Below are 24,357 nucleotides of genomic sequence, written 5' to 3'. Positions count from 1 at the left end.
TGATCATGTGGTTTTTGACATTTCTTTTGTTAATGTGGTATATGGTGTTGATTTATTTGCATATGTTGAACCATCCTTGTGAACTTGGGTTGAATCCCACTTTTGATGGTGTATAATCTTTTTTATATGTTGTTGGTTTCAGTTGGCTAAAATTTTGTTGAGAATTCGTGTGTTTATATCCATCAAAAATATTGGCCTGTAATTTTCTTTTTTTGGTATTAACTTTGTCTGGTTTTGATATTGGGGTGATGGTAGCTTCAAAGAATGTCTTTGGGTATAAGTTTTTCTTTGTATGTTTAGTAGAATTCGCTGGACCATCTGCTTTGTCCTGGACTTTTGTTTGTAAGGAATGTTTTTATTATAAATTCAATTTTATTTCTAGGATCGGTCTGTTCAATTGATCTATTTCTTCTTGATTCAGTTTTGGCAGGCTGTATGTCTCTAGAAAGTTGTCCATTTCTTCTAGGTTGTCAGATTCGTTGGTACATAGTTGTTCATAGTATTCTTCATGGTTTTTTGCATTTCTGCAGTTTCCGTTGAGAGTTTTCCTTTTTTATTCTTATTTTGTTTGAGTTCTTTCTCTCCTCTTCTTGGTGAGTATGGCCAGAGGTTTGTCAATTTTGTTTACTTTTTCAAAGAAACACCTCTTTGTTTTATTTATTTTTTTCTATTGTTTTTCGAATCTCTATTTTATTGATTTCCCCTGTGATCTTTATGATTTTCTCCCTTTTGCTTCTTTAGGTTTTGTTGTTCTTCTTTTTCTAATTCTGTTAGGTGGTAGGTTAAGTTGTTGAGTTAAGATTTTTTTTTTTTCTTTTCAGAGGAAGGCCTGTATTGCTGTGAACTTTCTTCTAAGAACTGCTTTTGTGGCATTACATAGATTTTGAATGGTTGTATTTTCATTATCATCTTTCTTTATATTTGCTTTTGCCTCTTTAGGGCCTGTTCCCATGGCATATGGAGGTTCTCAGGCTAGGGGTCTATTTGGATCTACAGCTGCCAGTCTATGCCACAGGCACAGCAACACCAGATCTGAACTGCATCTTTGACCTACACCACAGCTCATTGTAATGCTGGATCCATAACCCACTGAGCAGGGCCAGGGATAGAACCTGCGTCCTCGTGGATACTAGTCAGATTCATTTCTGCTGAGCCATGAAGGAAACTCCCTTGAGGTATTTTTTAATTTCCTTTTTATTTCCTCATTGATCCATTGGTTTTTTAGAAGCATGTTTTTTAGTCTCCATGTAGTCAAATTTTTCTCCTTTCTTTTCCTGTGATTGATTTCTAGTTTCATGCCATTGTGGTCAGAGAAGATACTTGAAATAATTTCTACACTGTTAAATTTGTTGAGATTAGTTTTGTGCCCCAGGATGTGGTCAATCCTTGAGAATGTTCCATGTACACTTGAAAAGAATGTACATCTAATTTTCTTTTCATGTAATGTCCTGAAAATGTCAATTAAGTCTAAATTTCTATTGTGTCATTTAGGATCTCTGTTGTCTTACTGATTTTATGTGAGTGGGCTGTTAAAATCTCCTACTGTTATTGTATTCCCATCAATTTCTTCTTTTATGTCTGTTAGTATTTGTTGTATATATCTGGGTGCTCCTATATTAGGGGGCATCTATATTGATGATTTTAATATCCTCTTCTTGAATGGATCTCTTTATTATTAAATAGTGTCCTTTATCTTCCTTTTTTTTTTCTTTTTTTTTTTTTTTTTTTTTTTTTTTTTTTTTTTAAGAGCTGCACCTGCAGCATAAGGAGGTTCCCAGGCTAGGGGTCAACTCAGAGGTACACCTGCTGGCCCATGCCATAGTCATAGCAACACAGGATCTGAGCAGCATCTATGACCTAAACCACAGCTCACAGCAACACCAGATCCTTAACTCACTGAGCGAGGCCAGGGATTGAACCTGTAACCTCGTGGTTACTAGTCAGGTTCATTAACCACTTAGCCATGACGAGAATTCCTTCTGCCTTCATTTTAAAGTCTATTTTTTGTTTTGAATTTGCTATGACTATTGCAGTTCCTGCTTTCCTGTCTTTTCCATTGGCATGAAATATCTTTTTCCATCCCCTCACTTTCAATTTATGTGTGTCCTTTGCCTTAAGGTGAGTCTCTTATAGACAGTGTATTGTTGCAAGCTCTTTTTTTTTTTTTTTTTTTAATCCACTCTACCACACTATGTCTTTTGATTGGAGCATTCAGTCCATTGACATTTAAGGTAATTATTGATAAATATATATTCATTGCCATTTTAAACCCTGTTTCCCGGTTGATTCTATGTTTCTCCTTTGTTCTGTTTTTTGTTAGTTGGATGATTTCATTTTATTTTATGCTTGTGTCTTCTTGTTAGTTTTTGTGAATGTAATATTTGGTTTTGATTTGTCATTGCCCTGTTTTTCAAGTATATTAAACCCTTCCTTTATCTGCCTGCTTTATCCTGATAGTCATATAGGTGCAAATGCTTTCTTAAAAAAATAAAAAAAGAGCTTAGATTTTCTTACTTTCCTTCCCCACATTTTATGATTTTGAAGTCCTTTTTCTACATCATCATCTTTTTGCTGCTCCTTGTGCTTATCATCACTTTTACAATAGTTTTTTTTTTCTTTTAGATCTGTATACTGGCTTATTTAAGTGATTACTTTCCATTTGTGATTTCCTCCATCCTATTGCTTCTTACTTCTTTTTTATTTAGAGGAGCCCTTTCAGTACTTCTTTTAGAATGGGTTTAGTATTGTTGTACTCTTTCAATTTTTGAGAAGTTTTTTATTTCTCCTATTTTAAAAGATATTCTTGCTGGGTAGAGTATTCTAGGCTGCAAATTTTTCCCTTTTAGAACTTTGAATTTAGTTTGCCACTGTCTTCTGGCCTGTAGTGTTTCTGTAGAGAAATCAGCTGATAACCTTGTGGGACTTCCCTTATAATCAATGCTTTGTTTTTCTCTTGCTGCCTTTAGAATCCTGTCTTTACTTTTGCCATTTTTATTATAATATTTCCTGATGTGGGCCTGTTTGGGTTCAACTTGTTTGGGGCCCTCTGTGCTTCCTGTATCTTGATATCTGTGTCCTTTAGTTTTGGAAAGTTTTCAGCCATAATTTCTTCAATATATTTTCAACCCCCTTTTTCTTTTCCTTCTGGAATCACTATTATGCACAGATTTGCCTGCTTTATAATATCCCACAGATCTCTTACATTGCTTTCGTGTTTTTTTTTTTTTTCATTTGTTTTTCTATCTGCTGTCCTGATTGGGTGATTTCCATTATTCTATTTTCCAAGTAACTAATTCTTTCCTCTGCATTATTCATTCTGCTCTTCAGTGACTTTAACTCACCTTGCTTCTCTGCAGATGAATTTTCTAATATTTCTTGGCTCTTCCTTATATTTTCTAGTTACTTTCTAAAGTAATCTGCATTACTGTTCATATTCACTCTTTTTTTTTTTTTTTTTTTTTTTGGTCTTTTTGTCTTTTAGGGCTGCACCTGCGGCCTAAAGGAGGTTCCCAGGCTAGGGGTCCATTTGAGCTATAGCCACTGGCCTATGCCACAGCCACAGCAATTTGGGATCAGAGCTGTGTCTATGACCTACACCACAGCTCACAGCAATGCCAGATCCTTAACCCATGAGCGAGGCCAGGGATCAAACCTGCATCCTCATGGATGCTAGTTGGGTTCACTAACTGCTGAGCCATGACGGGATCTCCATACTTTTCATATCCTCTCTTAATTCCTTCATATTCACTCTTAATTCCTGCAGATTTTCACTATGTCCTTTTTGAACTTGGTGTCTGTTAGACTTCAGAGATCTGTTTCATTGTTTGCTCCTTCAGGTGAATTCTCCTGTTCTTTTAACTGGGTATGGTTCCTGAGCTTCTTTTGCTTATATTTTTCTTGTTCTGTGAGTTTAGGGAAAACAACTACTGTAGTCTTGGAGGGCTATTTGTATGCATGAGCACCCCTGGGTATTTCGTGAGGGCTTACTAGTTATTTTTAGGGTGCTGTGCTTCCAGGGAAATGGAAGCAATGGGTAGGGCTTGTAGCCCGTGCCTGGTTGCTGGGCCCTTGACCACTGGCAAGGACCTACAGGAAGGTGGTGTAGGCTGCTCCTATCTGTAGGCCCCTGGGAGGTAACAGAGGTCTTCAGAGAGGAGTAGACAGTGCCCAGAGTGACTGGCCATAGCAGCAGCAGGGCAGGTGTGGTCCCAGGGGAGTGACAGCAACAACTGGTGGTGCTCAGTTGTAGTGCCCTTCTCTTTGCTGACCTATGAGGTGGCTGGGGCTGCAGGTAGTACCTGTGTATGGGTCCCTAGTGATGGTGAGCCATGACCACCACTGGTGTCTGAGATGATTGCTGTTGTTTGCCCTCTCCACCTTTAGACCATGCGAGAGTCTCTGCATCACACTTAGCCCCCCACTGCCCTTAGCCTGAGCAAAAGTTTCTCTGCCATCCAGAGCCTGCACCAGAGGCACCCTGTGCAAGTGGTGCCTTGCCACCCATAGCCTGCACCAGAGGTGCTCCACCCTATGAGAGGTTGAGCGCTTGTGCAGGGAAAGATAGTCCTATGGTGGTCTGCCCCTCCTCCTCTCACCCTCCCCAACAATGGCACCATGCTGAGCTTTTTTCTGTGACTTTGAGGTCCCTCCATCTTTGTTGATCTCTCCATCAGTTAGGTGACTTCCCAGGGTGTGGGTTCCTGAATCTTTAACAGCTCCCTCTAAGGAGTGCTCGTCTTGTCCTAATTCCTTTTCTCTCTCTCTTTTTTCTTTTTGTTCTACCCAGGTATGTGGAGGGTTTCTTGCCCTTTTTGGAGGTTTAAGGTCTTTTGCCAGCCTTCAGTAGATGTTCTGTGTGAATCATTCAGCATGTAGGCGTTTTTTTTTGTTTTGTTTTGTTTTGTTTTGGCTATTTCTTTGGGCTGTTCCCACAGCATATGGAGGTTCCCAGGCTAGGGGTTGAATCGGAGCTGTAGCCACCGGCCTACGCCAGGGCCACAGCAACGCGGGATCTGAGCCGCGTCTGTGACCTACACCACAGCTCACGGCAACGCCTGGTCCTTAACCCACTGAGCAAGGGCGGGTTCCTAATCGGATTCGTTAACCACTGCGCCACAACGGGAACTCCTTTTTTTGGTTTTTTGATGTGTTTGTTGGAGAAGGTTGAGTGCCATGTCTTACTCCTCCACCATCTTGATCCCGAGAGCAGGATTTAGGAGTCGGCAGTGCTGAGATGCAGAGGAGGCCCTCCATCCAAGAGAGGGTGGGAGGTCTTGGGGCTCTTTAGTCCAGAAGCTGGAAGGAGGGGTCCCTCAAGAGCTGAAGGAATTGTGGTTAAGAAGAGGTGGGGGACTGCTCCTGAACCCCCCCTTCTTGGAAGCAGGAAGCAAGTGGGGTATGGACCAACAGGGAATTTGAGTTGACAGCAGAGGTTGGGTAAGAGAGGTCACTTGAGCATCCTTGTGCATAGATCCCTCCAGCATGTGTTTGTCAAGTAGATGCCCAGAACTTGTGTTCTGAGTTAAGCATGTGTGCATTTAAACAGATATTTTAACAGATATACGTGCATTTAAACAGACAGATACTGCCAAATCATATTCTAAAAAGGGTAGATGAACTTAGATTTCCACAGATTTTGAGAGGATCTGTTTCCCTTTGCCTTCACCAATCCTGGATGTTATTAGTCTTTGTCAATCTGATAGGTATAAAATGATACAATGATGCCTAAATTTTTGTTCCTTTTAGGTGAATAAAGGCCCCAGACCTCAGAGAGGGACTGGGTTGTGTTCTGTCGTGATCAACCACTGAGCCCAAGTCCCTCCAGGCCTCAGGCCAGCTCTTTCACGCCTGCTTACTGCCTGGACCCCCTATCTCTCCACCAAGCCCAGCCCTCCTGCTGGGGCAACCTTAGCCTCTTCTTATCTTCTTGTGGTGACTCCTCCTTGCAGATTTCCCACCTGCACTCCCAGCCCCTCCTTGTAACTTGAGGGCACTGCTGCCTGACTGCTGGTAACCACAGCTATGTCTCTCTTGGTGGCCAGCCTGGTGGTCATGAGGTCATTTTATTGTATGTCTATACATACAATGTTTGTTTGTTTGTTTTTGCTTTTTAGGGCCATACTTGCAGCATATTGAAGTTCCCAGGCTAGGGGTCAAATCAGATCTGCAACTGCCGGCCTACACCACAGCCACAGAAACACAGAATCCAAGCCATGTCTGTGACCTACATTATAGCTCTCAGCAATGCCGGATCCTTAACCCATTGAGCAAGGCCAGAGATCGTACACAAGTCCTCATGGATACCAGTCCAGTTGGCATTCTGATGAGCCACAATGCCAACTCTGATACATAGAATATTTTTTGCTCTTAAAAAGGAATGGAATTCTGATATGTGCTACAATCAAGAGGATTCTTGAAGACCTTAGGTTAAGTGAAAGAAGTCAGGTACAAAAGGGCAAATATTGTATGATTCCTCTTACATGGCGTACCTAGGATAGGCAAATTCACAGACAGAAAATAGAATACGTATGAGATTCCTTTTTTTTTTTTTTAAAAGTGCTGCACTTTCAGCATCTGGAAGTTCCCAGGCCAGGGGTTGAATTGGCCCTGTAGCTTCTGGCCTACACCAGAGCCACAGCAATGCCAGATCTGAGCCGCATCTGTGACCTACACCACAGCTCACAGCAATGCAGGGTCCTTAACCCACTGAGCAGGGCCAGGGATTGAAATTGCAACCTAATGTATATTAATGGGTTCTTAACTTGCTGAGCCACAATGGGAACTCCAAGAACAGTTTTTACAGATGAACATTTGCAATCAGTTCGATGACAGGAGACACTAACTTTAAATAAGCAAAATCTGCCCCCCCATTCTATTCTTCTAATTAGTAGCCCTGTATTACAAAAATATTAGATCTTATTATTATTATTATTATTTGAATTTCTTCAATAAAAATTTTGTGGAGACTTGTTTTCTTTTATTATATAAGCACCTATATATTCTCAGTTTTGCCTCTTGGCCCACAAAACCTAGCATATTCATTATCAGGCATCTTACGCTTCTGGCCTACGCTCTTCTGACCTCACTTCCAGACTACGGAGATATATTGGAAATAAATATTGTAAAGAAAAGCACTGTGTGAAGATGGCATAGCCCCGAGCTACAATTACCTCTCAAAAATAACACAGCCTGGAAATGACAGAAATTTCAATCAAATTATTCAGGTCACAAAACGTTCTCGTTAAATCTGCTGCTTTAGTTTAGAGAAGTTAAGGGGGTGGGGAGGTTAAAATCCTGCTTGTATCAGCCCTAACAGGAAAGGAAAATGAATAGGAAATAAAAGGAGAGGGAGATGAATAGGAACATATTCATGTATTTTTTGAATTAATGATGAATTTATGATAAAAATAATTATAAAAAAATAAGGATGTATTCAAGCACCAAATAAGTACTTTATATTAACAATCTCCTGGAGCTCTGGCTATGGTGCAATGGGATCTGCGGCATCTTGCAAGAGCTGGGACTCGGGTTCAATCCCCAGCCTGGCCCAGTGGGCTAAAGGTTCTGGTATTGACGCAGCAGCAGCTTAAATTGAGACTCTGGCTCTGATCTGACCCCTGGCCTGATCCCTGGCTCGGGAGCTCCATATGAAGCAGGGAAGCCAAAAATGAAAAAACAGTCTGTTTTAATCCTCACAAAAACTGTGGCAAGGCTGAAGTCAGGCTTGGCCAACTCCAGTCTGTCAGCAATAAAAAGTAGTACTTTGTCCAAAACATAAAAAATAAGGAAGAAAAGTAGCTGGAGACAACAGTGATAGGTCTTGAATGCTGTCCTGGGAAACAGTCTATATTCTGTTTCTTTTTACCCAGTTGTTCTGTAGACGAGGAGGTCCTGAAGAATCTCTAGGATGGGTGTGAAATGGTCAGATCTGTGTTTCGAGGTGGTTACAAGGATGCTTTGGGAGATAAGTCTTAGGTCAAGAGACCAAAGAGAAGCTTTTTCAACAGTCTAAAGAAGAAGAAGTGATGATGGATGGTCTGGGATGATGGACACAGAGAAAAGAATTCCAGATACACTTCCCTACTCCAACTTGTCATGGGTGATAGAGGGGAGATGGGTGCTGAGGGCCAAGCATCATTGATTTCAAAGTTTCTGGTGGCAAAAGGTGAGAAGTCAGATCAAAAACAAGTTTGTGGGAGGAGAATAATGAGTTGAATAGTGGAGATGCCATATTTAAGATTCCTGGATAAATATCCAGGGAGGTTATCTAGGGGACAAGTAGAACTGTGTGCCTAGAAGTTCAAAAAGATGTCGGTCTGGTCTGGAGAGAGCCATCTGGGGAACATGAGGAGATGGCTGACCTTTGGAGAAGCAGTGGGCTGGGAGTGCGGGGAAGATGGAGAGAAAGGAGATATTAAGGAAAACTAATATTTTTAGAGGTAAGCATGGGGTAACTCTTACATCACTGAGAGGGAAGTGGTGGGGGTGGGGTGGGGGGGGGACAACATGTAAGACCCAGGGGTATTATCGGTGGAAAAGAGTTTCAAGAAGGAGGCAGAAGTCAATGGAATGTTACAGAGCCATCAAGGAAGAAAAGAACTGTAATCAGGCAATTGGATTTGGCAAGTAGAAGGTCACTGGTGACGTCTGAGAAAGCAGAGTGACAGCACCTGAGGAGTGATGGGGAAGACAAGGAAGGAAGAAAGGCAGGAAGGCGGGGAGGCCAGGGCAGGGGACGTTTTTTCAGGATAGAGGAAATCTGTAAACATATAGGGAGGGAGAGGGAGACTTTGAGAATGCAACAGTTAGCTCCCCTTTTCTATCTGAGACTTGTTGAGCAGAACACTTAGTACTCCCCCTGCTCCCCCCTCAAAAGCTTGGCTGGAAAAGGCTCTTTCTGGTGTAAGAGAATGGTGGGGGGATGTTGGATGGACAGGGCAGTGTGGATTTTTCTTTAGGTGCTGGTCACAGAATCTTTGTCCCTTATTTTCTCCATCTGTAATGAAGATCAAAACACCTGGCCTTCTAGGGTGTATTGAATTTTACAAGCCAACACTTGTTTTTTTTTGTTTTTTTGTTTTTTTTTTTTTGTCTTTTTGCCTTTTTTAGGGCCGCTTCCGCGGCACATGGAGGTTCCCAAGCTAGGGGGTCGAATTGGAGCTGTAGCCACCGGCCTATCCCAGAGCCAGAGCAATGCGGGATCCCAGCCAAGTCTGCGACCTACACCACAGCTCACGGCAACGCCGGATCCTTAACCCACTGAGCAAGGCCAGGGATGGAACCTGCAACCTCATGGTTCCTAGTCGGGTTTGTTAACCACTGCGCCACTATGGGAAATCCCACTTGTATTTTAAGAAAGTATAAGTTATTAGGGACGTAAATAGGATGACACATTATTGATTTTTAAAAACTTGGGCCACACCTCTCTATTTTATAAAATTCCCACAGTTGCTGGTCACTCTTCTTCCTCTTCATTGATATCTGAGATGATCATATCTAGTCCTCTGGACTGTGTAAACTGGTCAGAAAATTCTGATGGTAAAACCTGCTCCTCCCCCTGTAAAGTCAGACACGGCCCGCCATTCTTTAATTCTCTCAACAGCTGCATAAGGAACTAATTAGTTATTATTAGATTGTAATAGTAATATTACAGTGGTTTCAAGATGGAAGGTGCTATGAGAGTGCTAATTATTAGGTTTTTGTTTATTTGTTTGTCTGACGATGTGTTCAGGCTTTAGCAGTGGCTCGCAAAGTGTGAACCCCAGACAAAAGCAACAAGATCACTTGAGAATTGTCAGAAAAGGGAAATCCGGAGCCTCACTTCTACGCCTCTGGCCTCAGAAGCCCTGGGGGTGGGACCCAGCCACGTGCATCTAGAGGTGGTCAAAGTGAGGCTGCAAAGAGCCCAGGATTGAGGGCCAGGGATTTACCTGCAGCCTTTTCGCTCAGCTGCCCTTAGCCAGCGGCACCACTTGGGGGCTTTTTAGAAATGCAGAATCTCGGGCTGCACCTCGACCCAACTAGATCAGAACCCTCACTTAAACACGACCCCCAGGGGAGTCTGAGTAGCCTCGGTCCGTTGCTGAATCTGTATCACGTAATGAGGACCTCTTCCTCAGTTAAGTTAAAAGACCTGACAGCCTAACTGGAGAAACGGTGAAAGTGTCTTAAGATATTCAATGCACTGAGCCCAAGGCGCCGCAAATGGCTTGATGATCTCCACGGAGCGATGACGGGGCTCGGTGTCAGGCTGGGTAAAAAGTGGGTACCAAGAAGGGGAGATTCCCTGCGAGCTCTCTGCATTCCAGGTGGGTCCCCAGGAGCGGGTGTGACTGGAAGACACGCGGAGGGGGGCGATTTCCACGCGGCGGGGGGGGGGGGCGGGGAATAAAAGGACACTGACGGGGCGCCGAGGACGACGCGGGGGATCCCGGCGGGGCCCCATCGGCTCACCCAGCGCGGAGGGCAAGGGGATGCAGCCCCTCCCTCGCGGGAGACCAGAGGGCGGGGGTCCGGCGCAGAGTGGGAGGTGGGTCCAGGCCGGCGCGGGGGCGGGCGACTCCGCTGCTCCCCGCCCCCGGCCCGCCCCTCCGCGGCGCCATTTTGCAGGCGGCTGTCGCGGGTACCGGAGGCGGCGGCGGGCACTGCGGAGCCGAGAGGCGGCGGCAGGACCGGAGCCCGGCGAGCTGTAGCCAGGTGAGAGTGGGGTCCCGTGCCCCACGCCGGGCCCGCGGGCCGCACCTGCCAAGCCAGACCGTGAGGGTTCCGCGGCGCCCACGAGGCCGGCCAGGCACGGCCCCCGCGCGCTGTCACCGGACCTGCGGCACGGCCTGCGCCCCCACACTTCGGCCAGTCTCTCGGGTCCCCGCACCCGCGGACCACCCTGGCCGCGGGGCCCGGGGATGTTCAGCGACCGCTAGCCCCTGCTGCCCCGCCGGGCCCTGGGGCGCTGACTCCTGCTCGCCGCCCAAGCCCCTAGGCGCTCGGGCCCTGAGGCCGCGCGGCGGGGAGGCGAGCGGGGTCCCCCAGCCCTGAGACCCGGCCGCCGACGCGGTCTCCTCGGCCCTCAGGCGGCGCGGCCTGGGGTCGCTCTCCTGTCGACCCTCGGCAGGAGGTGCGCTCGGGCATCTCCGTGCCCCCCGGATGCAGGGCCATCAAGGGGGGAGGCGGAGGGGGGGTGTCTTTTACATTTTTGCTTTCTTCTCTCCTACAATGGCTGCGCCAAGTAATTTTAGGAGTTGCTACTCTGACTCCAGGGCCTTTCTCTCTGGCCAGCCCCCCGGGGGTCGCGGGTCCGCCTTGTTGCCACCTTCCTGGAAAGGGAAATTGACATTTTCGAGCGTGACTAGTTTGTGGGCGCAGAAATTTCTCCTTCCTTTGATGAGACGTCCCTTTGGATGGGTAGTTGACAGGAATTCGGCCTAGGCTAGGGTTTTAAGCATGACTTGTGAGAAATTCTCGATTGTCAGTGCAAAGGGTAAATGAGGGCGACTGCAGGTGGAAGAAAGTCACCCATAAGGGATTTCTGGGTCTGAGGCATTAGCAGTCGCTGCTACTTTTAGTCTTGCGGTTCTGGGAGGAGAGGGGAAGGGGAAGATGCTGTCCCTGATGATGTTTGGGTGTCTGTGTGCAGACATGGTTGGGCAATGTGAGGACATGGCTGGGAGTCCTGAGACCTTCTGGTTTGAGCTGACATTGATTGGCATGTGACCTCCCTCACCAGTCTTTCCCTCTCTGAAGCTGAAGGCTAGAATTAGGGGTGGTTGAAAAATTTTAATTTTTATGTATTTTTCTTTCGAAGGTGTTGGGCTGAGGCCTCGCGCTTTCAGTTGTCTGTACCTGCCTTTTCACTTTGCCTCTGACTTTGCCGTGCAGGTGTTTAATCTGGTGAGATTTATAAAGGGCTTTTTCGGCTCAGAAATTTTGATTTCTCTGTTGCGTTATGGCTACTCTATCAGGGTCACTAGTGAATTTTTCACTACGGGTCTCTTCACGCACCCAATAGCTTTTGGGCACCCCCCCTTTAATAAGACCAGCAGTGGGCGTGTAAAGTGTAAGCCCTCTTGGTGCATCTCTTAGTTAAAAGGGGGTAAGTGTGTCCAGCTATCTGTTTCACCTGACTGCCTGAACATGAGCGGTCTGCTTCCTAGACTATATCCTTTGTCAAAATGGTAACCTGCTTTTTTCTTTGAATACCAGGGCATTTCTGTTTTGGTTTCTTTGCTTGGAGTGGCAGGTGGTTTATTTTTTTTTTGTTTTGTTTTAAAGAAACTAGGTATTTCAAGAACTTTTCATGTTAGTAGTCTTCCCTGCCCTCACATTTGGATGGCAGTTGTGTTTTCTGACTGTGGCATAGCCAATTAAGTTGATTTTTAATATTGGTTAGGATGTTTCAAAAATGCTTATGAAGGTACCTGGCTAAAATATTGAAGAAGGTTTTTTGTTTTTTGCTTTTTAGGGCCGCTACCGCAGCAGATGGAGGTTCCCAGGCTAGGGGTCTAATCGGAGCCTACAGCTACCAGCCACAGGAACACAGGATCTGAGCCGCATCTGCAACCTACACCACAGCTCACGGCAACTCGGGATCTATAATACACTGAGTGAGGCCAGGGATTGAACCCCCAACCTCATGGTTCCTAGGTGGATTCATTTCCTCTGTGCCACGACGGGAACTCCTGGAGAGGGTTTTGATAGGTTTCATGCCACACCATTTGGCATTGCAGAAATGAGTTTGATGTACCAAAAGCAAACTCTGTAAGTACATCTGCTAATTAGCCACAGGTACCGTCGATCTGAACATTGTTGACTAAAACCCAGTCTTTTGCCCTCAAGTAGCCTAAAGTCTAGTTTGCTGGATATTGGAAATCCTGCGTTGGCTATTACCATCCTCTTGAGTGTCTCCAGAGACAAACCTGGGATCCATTGGGGGATTCATTTCTGGCACTGCAGGTGGCTTAAAGAATTTTCCCATTATGGTTAAGGGAGTTAAAAGTCAGCAGTCATAATTTGCAATTATATAGTGCTTTGTACTTGTAAATGAAAGGTTTTTAAACATTTATTTTTATTTAATCCTCTTAGGCTTTTTTAATTTAAACCTTTTGCAGTCCTTCCCTGACCTGTTTCCTGGCCTTACCTAAAAAACTCCCCATACACTAGTCTGTTCCCAATGCCAGGTAACCTCATTAATTCATTTTCACTCCCTGCTGTTCTTCCATTTATTCTCTCTTCAAAGGGTCCAAGTCTGGGCTTTCTTTCATTCTTTTGCTGGCGGCATTCCCATTTTAGGTTAAGCTCTTGACTTAGTACTGAGGCATTTAAACGGACCCTTTATTTTTCTCCCTGGCTTTGCTGTTTCTGGCCTGTTATTTTGTCACTGGTTCTAGATTGTTGGCTCTCCAATAATTGAAGTCTACTTGTAGCTTATGCTTTTCACAGGCCTTCTCACATTTAATACATTTATTGATGGCCAGCTGTATGCCAGGTAATGTTCTTGGTGGTCTAGATGCTGCATGAATATTTCCTGCCCTCCTTGAGCTCACTGTGTGGACTTTGTGCTTCGAAGAATCTGGCAGGGTTGGGGGTATTAAGTGTTGGAGTGGGAGCTGAAATTTTAGGAAAGGTAGAACTGGAAGCTGTGAGTCATCTTTGAATGAAAATGTGAAGGAAGTGAGTCATGTGGATTTCTGGGGAAGAGCATTCTCAGTGGAGGAAACTGCAGGTGCAAAGGTCCTGAGGCAGGAAGAAGGGAATGATTTTGAGGTCAGAGAATTGAATTGGGCCATGTGGTACCAAGAAGGGCCTGTAGATTTTACTTTGAGGGAGGATGGAAGCTGTTGGAGAGTTTTGAATAGAGGAGGCATAGGAATGGGCTGGTTGTTGATGTGTGAGAATAGACTGAAGTCAGAGCTAGCAGGGTAGGGCTGCAGGGCAACCAGCTAGTACAAGGCTGAATATAGTGTGTCAGACCAGGGTGATTGAGTGGAGGTGGGGTGGTGGCGAGAAGTGGCTGGACTGAGAGGTAGGGCTGAAGAGATTGCTGATAGACTAGATGGGGGTGAGCAAGAGAGTTGAGGGCAGTGGCAAGGTTTCTGGCCTGAGCACCTAGAAGGCTAGTAGGTGGACTTCCTTTCCCCAGGAGGAGTTTAGGGCGTGTTAGGTTGCCATGCCAACCTGAAGCAACTAAATACCGTGGTAATGAGGGGGTGGTTGTTTGGGGGAGGTCTTCCATAGATATGTAAATCTTCTTGGGAACATCTCATTGTCCTTTGTCCCTTTGACCTCAGGCAGGTAGGTTCCTGACCTCAGGTCTAGGTGGACTCTAAGACCCTCCTTGAAAATTTTCCCCACAAAGGAGACCGAGTTCCACCTACTCATTGTTTCATAACCATTTCTTGTTATGCAAGCCTAGAATCTAAAGGTAGCACAGAAAGCCTAACTTTGGACTCATCAAAAATGACCTCTTGCAAGTTCCTACATCCTAGGAAGTGTGTATGATTTGCATATACACTCTATACAGAAATATCTAAGTATTCAAGTGTAATAGATGCAGTGGTGAATGGTGTATAATCTCACAGAGGATTATACTTAGGACTTAAGTCAAGTATTCTCACTGCCTGAGAATTTTTCAGCAGTTTAAGAGTGCAGCTCCCGGCCTCTTCCTGTGTTGGCTATGATATTGACTCCAGTTCTTCCTTAATCATCGTTTGTCAGTTTCCTCCTTCAGTGAGGAGGTGAATGTTGCGTTACACCTCCGCTTGCTTGGCTGCCACAAACCAAGGCTTTTTCTGGTCTGCAATCCAGAAAGCCTTCTTCATTCAATAGTTCTTTCCACGGGTTTTTTCCTGAAGCAGCTGATCCCTCAGTCTCCTTATTTCAGTTGCCCTAGGTGTCTGAATGAGTGCCCGGTGGAGGCTCACCCATCCGGATAGCTACTTCACTTTTATTTATATGCATGTGAATCTTATAGAGTTGAATCTTTCCATCTTCTAAGTTGAACTCAAGGGCAATTAAAAGATGTACTTCCCTCGGAGCCTCTCCAAGCAATAGAGGGGACCCAGAAAAGACTGGCCAGTCAGCTCCATGTGATAGGGTCAATGCAGTAATGATGGTGCTAATGGGCATCGGCTGTACTGAGCACTTTAGGTCATTACTATTAGTCCCAACATGGTTCTGGTCTACATCTTTTCAAGGAACTGGAGCTTGGTTAACTTTTCTGTTTGTATGTTTTTCTTTTTGACTGCTCCCCCCCCTCCGCCACATGTGGTAGTTCCTGGGCCAGGGGATCGAACCTGTGCCACAGCAGTGATAACTCTGGATCCTTAATCCACTATGCCACCAGGGAATTCTGATTAACTTTTTTTTTTTTTTTTTTTTTTGGTCTTTTTATGGCCGCACCCGGGGCATATGGAGGTTCCCAGGCTAGGGGTGAAATCAGAACTGTAGCTGCCAGCCTACACCAGAGCCACAGCAACGCAGAATCCAAGCTGCATCTATGACCTATAGCACAGCTCACGGCAAGGCTGGATCCTTAACACACTGAGCAAGGTCAGGGATTGAACCTGCATCCTCATGGATGCTAGTCAGGCTCATTAACAACTCCTAACTTTTCTAAGTTAACTCTTGAGTCTTGAAATCTCTCTCTCTCTTTTTTTTTTTTTTTTGCCTGTGTCCATGGCATGTGGAATTTCCTGGGGCCAGGGATCTAACCAGTGCCACAGCAGCGACCCAAACTGCTTTAGTGACAATACCAGATCCTTAACTTGCTATACCACAGAGGAACTCCTTGAATTTTTTAAAAATTATTTTAAAAATTTTTTATTAAAGTATTGTTTATTTACAATGTGACAATTTCTGCTATATGGCAGAGAGACTCAGTCATATATATACATTCTCTTTTTTTCTTTTTCAGTACTCTTTTCCATTATGGTCTATTCCAGGAGATTGGATATAATTCCCTGTGCTATTCAGTAGGACCTCATCCCTGGCCTTGCTCAGTGGGTTAAGGATCTGGCGTTGCCGTGAGCTGTGGTGTAGGTCTCAGACGCAGTTCAGATTCTGTGTTGCTGTGGCTCTGGCGTAGGCTGGTGGCTATACCTCCGATTAGACCCCTAGCCTGGGAACCTCCATATGCCGCAGGAGCGGCCCTAGAAAAGGCAAAAAGATTAAAAAAAAAAATAATAATAATAATAATATTGTTCTGTCTATAAACAAATCTTGTGATTCAGGCAGGTCTTTATTTAATAACTCTCATTAGTCTAGATTCTCCTTAACAAGTGGTCTGCAGATCACTTATTTATTGCTCTTTATTTTATTTTATTTTTATTTATTTTCTTTGCTTTTTAGGGCCGAATTCGTGGCATCTGGAGAATCCCAGGCTAGGGGTCCTATTGGAGCTATAGCTGCCGGCCTATGCCACAGCCACAGTAACATCAGAGCTGAACCTCGTCTGTGACCTACACCCACAGCTCACGGCAACACCAGAGCCTTAACCCAATGAGTGAGGCCAGGGATCGAACCCGCAACCTCATGGTTCCTAGTCAGATTCATTTCTGATGCGCCATAATGAGAACTCTTTGCCCTTTTATTTAAAAATATTTGCTATTTGGAATGATTTCCCTACTTCCTTCTTCCATATATACTATTTCTTTTTTTCTTTTTGTCTTTTTAGGGCCACACCCGCCGCTTATGGGGGTTCCCAGGCTACCAATCGGATTGGAGCTGTAGCTGCTGACCTATACCACAGTCACAGCAATGTCAGATCCAAGCCTCATCTGCGACCTACACCACAGCTCACAGCAATGCTGGATCCTTAGCCCACTGAGTGAGGCCAGAGATCGAACCCGTGTCCTCATGGATGCTAGTCAGATTCGTTTCCACTGAGCCACAAGGGGACCTCCTTTTTTTCTTTTAGCAATATATATATTTATTATTATATATATATATTTATTTATATATATAATTTATTTATTGAAGCACAGTTGATTTACAATGTTTTGTTAGTTTCAGATGTATAGCAAAGTGAATCAGTCTTTTTCAGATTCTTCTCTCTTATAGGTTGTTACAAAATATTGAGTATAGTTCCCTGTGCTATACATAGGTTCTTGGTGTTTTATTTATGATAGTGTGTATTTGTGAATTTCACATTCCTAAGTTGATCTCTGCTAACATCTGGTACTCATAAGTTTGTTTTCTATGAGTCTGTTTCTGTTTTGTATGTAAATTCATTTGTATCACTGTTTTTCTTTTTTTTTAAGATTCCACAAATGAGCAGTGTCATTTGTATGATTTTTTTTTTTAAAACTCCACAAATGAGCAATATCAAATGATATATGTCTTTCTCTGTTTTAAATCACAGATTCAATTTTAGTACTTGCATTTGGTCTGTGCATATTTTCTATTTTCTTCTGTTTCAGTCTTGGAAGATTGTACCTTTCTAAGAATTTGTCCATTTCTTCTAGGTTGTCCATTTTATTGGCATATAGTTGCTCGTAGTAGTCTCTTATGGTCCTTTGTATTTCTGTGGTGTTTGTTGTAACTTCTCCTTTTTCATTTCTAATTTTATTGATTTGGCCCTTTCCCCTTTTTCTTCTGATGAGTCTGGCTAAAGCTTTATCAATTTTGTTATCATTTCAAAGAATCAGATTTTACTTTCATTGATATTTTTATATTTTCTTAGTCTTTACTTCATTTATTTCTTTTTATTCTTTTATTTTTTTTCAGGGCTGCATCTGCGGCATATAGAAGTTCTCAGGCTGGCGGTCCAGTTGAAGCTGCAGCGTGGGATCTGAGCAGTGTCTGTGACCTACACCTCAGCTCATGGCAATGCTGGATCCTTAATCCACTGAGTGAGGCCAGGGATTGAACCTGAGTCCTCATGGGTACTAGTAGGGTTTGTTACTGCTGAGACACGACGGGAAATCCTCTACTTCATTTATTTCTGTTCTGATCTTTATGATTTCGTTCTTCTACTATGGGTTTGTTTGTTCTTTCTCTAGTTGCTTTAGGTGTAAGGTTGTTTATTTGAGATTTTTCTTGTTTCCTGAGGTAAGCTTGTATCACTATAAACTTCTCTCTTAGAATTACTTTTGCTGTGTCCCATAGGTTTTGGATCATCATGTTTTCATTTTCATTTGTCTCTAGGTGTTTTTTGATTTTCTGTTTGATTTTTTCACTGATCCATTGGTTGTTTAGAAGCATATTGGTTAACCTCCACGTGTTTGTGTTTTTTGCAGTTTTTTTCTTGTAGTTAATTTCTGTTCTCATAGTGTTGCTGTCAGAAATGATGCTTGATGTGAATCCAATTTTGTTAAATTTACTGAACATGTGATCTGTCTGGGAGAATGTTCATGTACACTTGAGAAGAATGTATATTCTGCTGCTTTCAGATGGAATGTTCTATAAATATCAATTAAGTCCATCTGCTCTATTGTATCATTTAAGGCCTGTGTTTCCTATTGATTTTCTGTCTGGATGATCTGTCTATTGCTGTAAGTGGGGTTAAAGTCCCTCCTATAATTGTGTTACTCTCTATCTCTCCTTTTATGGCTGTTAACATTTGCTTTACATGTTGAGGTGCACCTATGTTGGGTGCATATATACAATTGTTATAGCTTTTTCTTGGATTGAGTACTTGATTGTTATGTAATCCTTTGTCTCTTATAACAGTCTTTATTTTTTTAAAATTTTTTTTATTTTTTTGCTTTTTAGAGCTGCACTTGCAGCGTATGGAAGTTCTCAGGCTAGGGGTCAAATCAGAGCTATAGCTGCCGGCCTACACCACAGCCACAGCAATGTGGGATCTGAGCCACGTCTGAGACCTACACCATAGCTCACAGCAATGCCATATCCTTAACCCACTGAGTGAGGCCAGGGATCAAACCTGCATCCTCTTGGATCCTAGTCGTGTTCATTAACTGCTGAGCCATGAAGGGAATTCCCAGTTTTTATTGTATCATTGTTAAATTTTTGGCTGGCATGCAGAAGTTTCCACCTGGGATTGAACTGAGAGCCGCAGCAGTGACAACACCAAATCCTTAATCACTAGGCTATCAGGGAACCCTAAATGTTTATTTTAAAGTCTGTTTTGTCTGATATGAATATTGTTACTCCAGCTTTCTTTTGATTTCCATTTGCATAGAATACCTTTCCATCTCCTCACTTTCAGCCTGTATGTATCTCTAGATCTGAAGTGGGTCTTTTGTAGACATTATATATACAGTTCTTGCATTTGTATCCATTCTGTCTATACCTTTTGGTTGGAACATTTAATCCCTTTACATTTAAGGTAATTATCTATATGTATGTTCTTATTGTCATTTTGTTAATTATTTTGGATTTGTTTTTGTAGATCCTTTTTCTTTCCTTTGTTCTCTTGTGATTTGATGACTGTCTTTGATTTTTGATTCCTTTTTCTTTTTTGTGTATATATCTATTACAGATTTTTGGTTTGTGGTTACCATGAAGTTTTGACACAGCAGTCTACACACACACCCCACCCCACACAACTCCCCCCACATGACTGTGTTAAGTTGCTGATCTTTTGATTTCAAATATGTTTCAAATATCTTGTGTTTGTATTCTCTCACAATTACTGATTTTGGTATCATATTTGTGTGTGGATGATTTCCTACTTTCACTCCGTGTTTGCCTATACTGGTAAGCTTTCCATTTTGTAATTTTCTTGTTTTTGTTCACTTTTTCTGCCTATAGTGGTCCCTTTAGCATGTAAAGCTGGTTTGATGGTGCTGAATTCTTTCGCCTTTTGCTTTTTTGTAAAGCTTTTAATTTCTCTGTCAAATCTGAATGAGAGCCTTGCTGGGTAGCCAATTATTGGTTGTAGATTTTTCCTTTTCATCACTTTAAATATCTTGCTCATTCTTCTGGCCCAAAGGATTTGCTGAAAAATCACCTGATAATATTATGGGAATTCCTTTGCATGTTATTTGTTGCTTTCCCCTTGTTTTAATATTTTCTCATTATCTTCAATTTTTGTTTGATTAACATGTATCTTGACGTCTTCCTCCTTGGTTTATCTTGTGTGGGACTCTGCACTTCTTGGACTTAGATGGTTTCCTTTCCCATGTTAATGAAGTTTTCAGCTATTATGTCTTCAGGTATTTTCTCAGGTCCTTCCTCTTCTCCTTCTGGGACCCCTATAATGTGTTTGTATGTTTGATATTGTCCCAGGAGACTCTTAGACTGTCTTTATTTCTATCGGTCTTTTTTCTTTATTCTGTACTGTGGCGGTGATTTCTACCTTTCCACCATTTTGTCTTCTAGCTTACTTATTTGTTCTTTTGCCTTATTTATTCTGCTGTTGTCTCCTTCTAGTGTATTTTTCATTTCAGTTATTGTATTCTTTAACTCTGGTTCTTCTTTACATTTTCTTTTTGTCTTTTTAGGGCATATGGAAGTTCCCAGGTTAGGGGTTGAATTGGAGCTGCAGCTGCCGGGCTTTGCTATAGCTGCAGCAACACTAGATCTGAGCAGCTACACTACAGCTCACGGCAAGGCCGGATCTTAACCCACTGAATGAGGCCAGGGATTGAATCTGCATCCTCATGGGTACTAGTCAGTTTTGTTACCACTGAGCCACACTGAAAAGTCCAGTATTTTCTGATTCTTTTCTGCTCTGTCCATCCATTCTTTTCTCAAGTTCTTGGATCATCTTTATGATGATTACTCTGAACTCTTTCTTAGGTAGATTGCCTGTCTCTGCTTCACTTAGTTGTTATTCTGGAGTTTTATCTTCTTCTTTTGTCTGGAACTTACATCTCTGCTGTCTCATTTTGTCCAAATTTTTATTTGTATTTTTATGCATGTGGAATGTTGAGTTATATTTCTCCATCTTGGAGAAGTGGCCTTTTGTAAGGGATGTCCTGTGTGTCCCAGCAGTACACTCCCCCTCCTGTCACTCAGTTGTTGGAGGCCTTAGGGTAGGTTCTGTCCTGTGTCTGTGGACTCAGTTTTGCAGGCTGTGGGATTGTAGTTTTCTTGCTTCTGGTGTCTGCCTCCTGCTAAGTCAGGTTGGTCTAGTGGCTTGTGCAGGCTTCCTGGTGGTAGATAGGTAGTGTCTACCTATTGGTGGGTCCTGGCCCTCTGGTATAGTACTTTCTAATTTGCATAAAACAAGTATAAAGAAAGTATACTGCATGCAGTCTGTTTACCTTATAACTGACTGCCTATATTATTTATCTTAGTTAATGCTAGCCAAAATGTACTATCAAAGTAAAGTTATTTCTTCCTCTTATTTTTCTTGGTGGTCCTCCCCTAATTGTTGAGTTGGGGATCTAGGCTCCTTCTATCTTTTTTTTTTTTTTGGTCTTTTTGCCATTCCTTGGGCCACTCCCACGGCATATGGGGGTTCCCAGGCTAGGGGTCAAACCAGAGCTATAACCACCAGCCTACACCAGAGCCACAGCAATGCGGGATCTGAGGCGCATCTGCAACCTGCACTGAAGCTCACGGCAACGCTGGATCCTTAACCCACTGAGCAAGGCCAGGGATCAAACCCAGAACCTCATGGTTCCTAGTCGGGTTTGTTAACCACTGAGCCATGACAGGAACTTCCAGGCGCCTTCCATCTTAAACACAACTGACTTCAAAGTCTGGCTTCTAGGAGTTCTCATCATGGCGCAGCAGAAACGAATCTGACTAGGAACCATGAGGTTGCGGGTTCACCCCTGGCCTTGCTCAGTGGGTTAAGGATCCGGTGTTGCTGTGAGCTGTAGTGTAGGTCACAGATGAGGCTCAGATCTGGTGTGGCTGTGGCTGTGGAGCAGGCTGGCACCTGTAGCTGTGATTCGACCCCTAGCCTGGGAGCCTCCATATGCCACATGTGTGGCCCTAAAAAGACAAAAATAAATAAATAAATAAAGAAGCACCCCTCCCACAAAAAAAAAAAAAAAAAAAATCTGGCCTCGAAATTTGCTAGATTTTGGTAAATTTTGTGCATGAAAGTTTTTTTTTTTTTAAATGGCCCTATCTTGGAAGTAGTATTATTTTCTCTCAAAATCTGTTTGCCCTGTCCTAGCTGCATGGGGGCTGGGAAACAGTCCTTTTGTGTCTTCATGAGGAAAATGAAATAGCTCTGTCTGGTATGCTATCTAACCAAACTCTTTTTATTTTTAAGTTGATTCTCTCGAGTTTCTTAGTTAGACAGTCATAATAGCTGTAAATGTCTTTTTTTTTCTTCTTAAATACTTATTACACTGTAGAGTACTTACAGGCGAGATTTAAATAATAGCAGTCTTTCTTATTTTAAATATTCATTGGAATGCATTATTGTGTATAGTCTTTTTGCTTTTTAGGGCCGCACCTGTGTTATATGAAAGTTCCCAGGCTGGGGGTTAAATTGGAGCTACAGCTGCCAGCCTGCGCCACAGCCACAGCAATGCTGGATCCGAGCCGTGTCTGCGACCTACACCACAGCTCACGGCAATGCTGGATCCTTAATCCACTCAGCGAGGCCAGGGATTGAACCCCCACCCTCATGGATCCTAGTTAGGTTTGTTAACCACTGAGCCACGAAGTGAACTCCAGTGTATAGTCTTTAATGATACTAAAGCGTCTATCCTATTTTCAGTGTCTTTTTCACTAGATTGCAATATCACATATAGGGTTTTTTTGTTTGTTTTTTTTGGCCACCCCACAGCATATAAAATTCCCTGGTCAGGGATTAGATCTGAGCTGCAGTTGCTACTTAGACTGCAGCTGTAGCAAAGCTCAATCCGCAACCCTCTGCATTGGGTTGGGGATCCAGTTTGCATCCTAATGCTGCAGAGATGCTGCTGATTCCATTGCACCACGGTAGGAACTCCTGTACATAGTATTTTTAACGAACAAAGTTTGTTACTTTGACATTGACCCTGGAATTCTGTACCATATGAAAAAATTCTTGATAGAATCTGTCCTTGATTTTGTACTAATTCTTCAAATTGCGTTTCCCTGTTGATTTAAGGATGACTTCAAGTTTCTTGCCAGAAGGAATTATACAAGTTCTATCTTTTCTTCAGGTTCATCTCAAGGGCTTCTAATCTAGTCATGCTATCGTATTGTGCAGTGTTGGCATCTTTTGTGTCAGGGATTCTCACTCGAAGTGTTTGAAAATGTTCTCTCCCTTAGAGAAATTTTGCGGATTCTTGTTTCTCTTCCTTTATTTTTTCATCCCTGTGAAGATAAACTGAATATTGATTCTTTTTTCCCCCTTCCTGTTGAAGTTTTCCTTTTTGTACCTGCTTCTTGACACTCAGTATGAGTTGAGGCCCTGTATTTTTCCAGCAGGGATTCTGGATGTCATGGCAGCAGGAAGTTACTCTGAATCCTCTCAGAAGCCCCAGGATGTAAATGGTGTAGGGAGTCTTTTATTATTTCACTTAACCAATAAAAAGAGAGATGGAATCCAACTCACTTTTTCTAGGGTGATGCTCCAAAGTGGCTTCAGATTTCTTTCAATTTATTTTCACCTTTTATGTTATGTATTTACAGTTTTGATTCCTAAATAGGTGTCAGTCAACTCCTAAAATATGTTTTCCATACTTTTTTTTATGGCCTGTGGAAGTTTCCAGGTCAGGGGTTGAATCCCAGCCACTGCTATGACTGACACTACAGCTGCAGCAATGCCAGATCCTTTAATCCACAGTGCTGGGGATTGAACAGGTGCCTCCACAGTGACCCAAGCTGCTGCAGTCAGATTCATAGCCCACTGCTTCACAGTGGGTACTCCTTTCCAGACTTTGTTTTGACTGACTCACATTGATGTTTATGTGTCTGTGAGTTTCAAAAAAGTTTTACAGGAGTTCCCATCGTGGCTCAGCAGTAATGAACCTGACTAGTACCCATGAGGATGTGGGTTTGATCCCTCCCTGGCTTCACTCTGGGTTAAGGATCTGGCGTTGCTGTGAGCTGTGGTGTAGGTCGCAGATGCAGTTTGGATCCTGTGTTTCTGTGGCTGTGGCATAGGCTGGCAGCTACATCTCCAATTTGACCCCTAGCTTGGGAATTTCTGGTTCATGAAAAAAATCCTTTGTGACACCCCAAACAATTTTGTGATCTGGTCATGAAATACGTGGCCCTGAAGTAAGGCCTTTGAGTTTAGAAGTTTATTATTAGTATTATATTTCTTTTCAGGGCTGCACCCATGGCGTATGGAAGTTCTCAGGCTAGAGGTTAAAACGGAGATACAGCCTCTGGCCTACACCACAGCCACAGCAATGCAGGATCTGTGCTGTGTCTGCGACCTACACCACAGATCATGGCAACGAGGGATCATTAACCTACTGAGCAAGGCCAAGGATTGAACCTGCATCCTCACGGATCTTAGGTTCATTACCGCTGAGAACAATGGGAGCTCCTAAAAAG

General features: G+C 43.2%; 1 protein-coding gene across 44 annotated transcripts in view; it reads left to right on the top strand.

The window, feature by feature from the left end:
• The first annotated feature begins 10,573 nt into the window (after positions 1-10,573).
• SLC23A2 (solute carrier family 23 member 2) overlaps positions 10,574-24,357 on the top strand; it is a 163,168-nt gene continuing 149,384 nt past the window's right edge. For 41 of the 44 annotated variants that reach the window (XR_014831817.1, XR_014831809.1, XR_014831806.1 and 38 more), the window contains exon 1: positions 10,597-10,695. The gene's annotated coding sequence lies outside the window, so the exon portion shown is untranslated. 44 annotated transcript variants of the gene reach the window in all.

This window comes from Sus scrofa, chromosome 17 (assembly GCF_054392235.1).
Source record: "Sus scrofa isolate SSC_HxYL_T2T_F1_AM1 chromosome 17, Sscrofa_HxYL_maternal_Yorkshire_Landrace_v2.0, whole genome shotgun sequence".
Lineage (NCBI taxonomy): Eukaryota > Metazoa > Chordata > Mammalia > Artiodactyla > Suidae > Sus > Sus scrofa.
The sequence above is the reverse complement of the archived record's forward strand: the minus strand, read 5'-3'. Positions and strand labels throughout refer to the sequence as shown.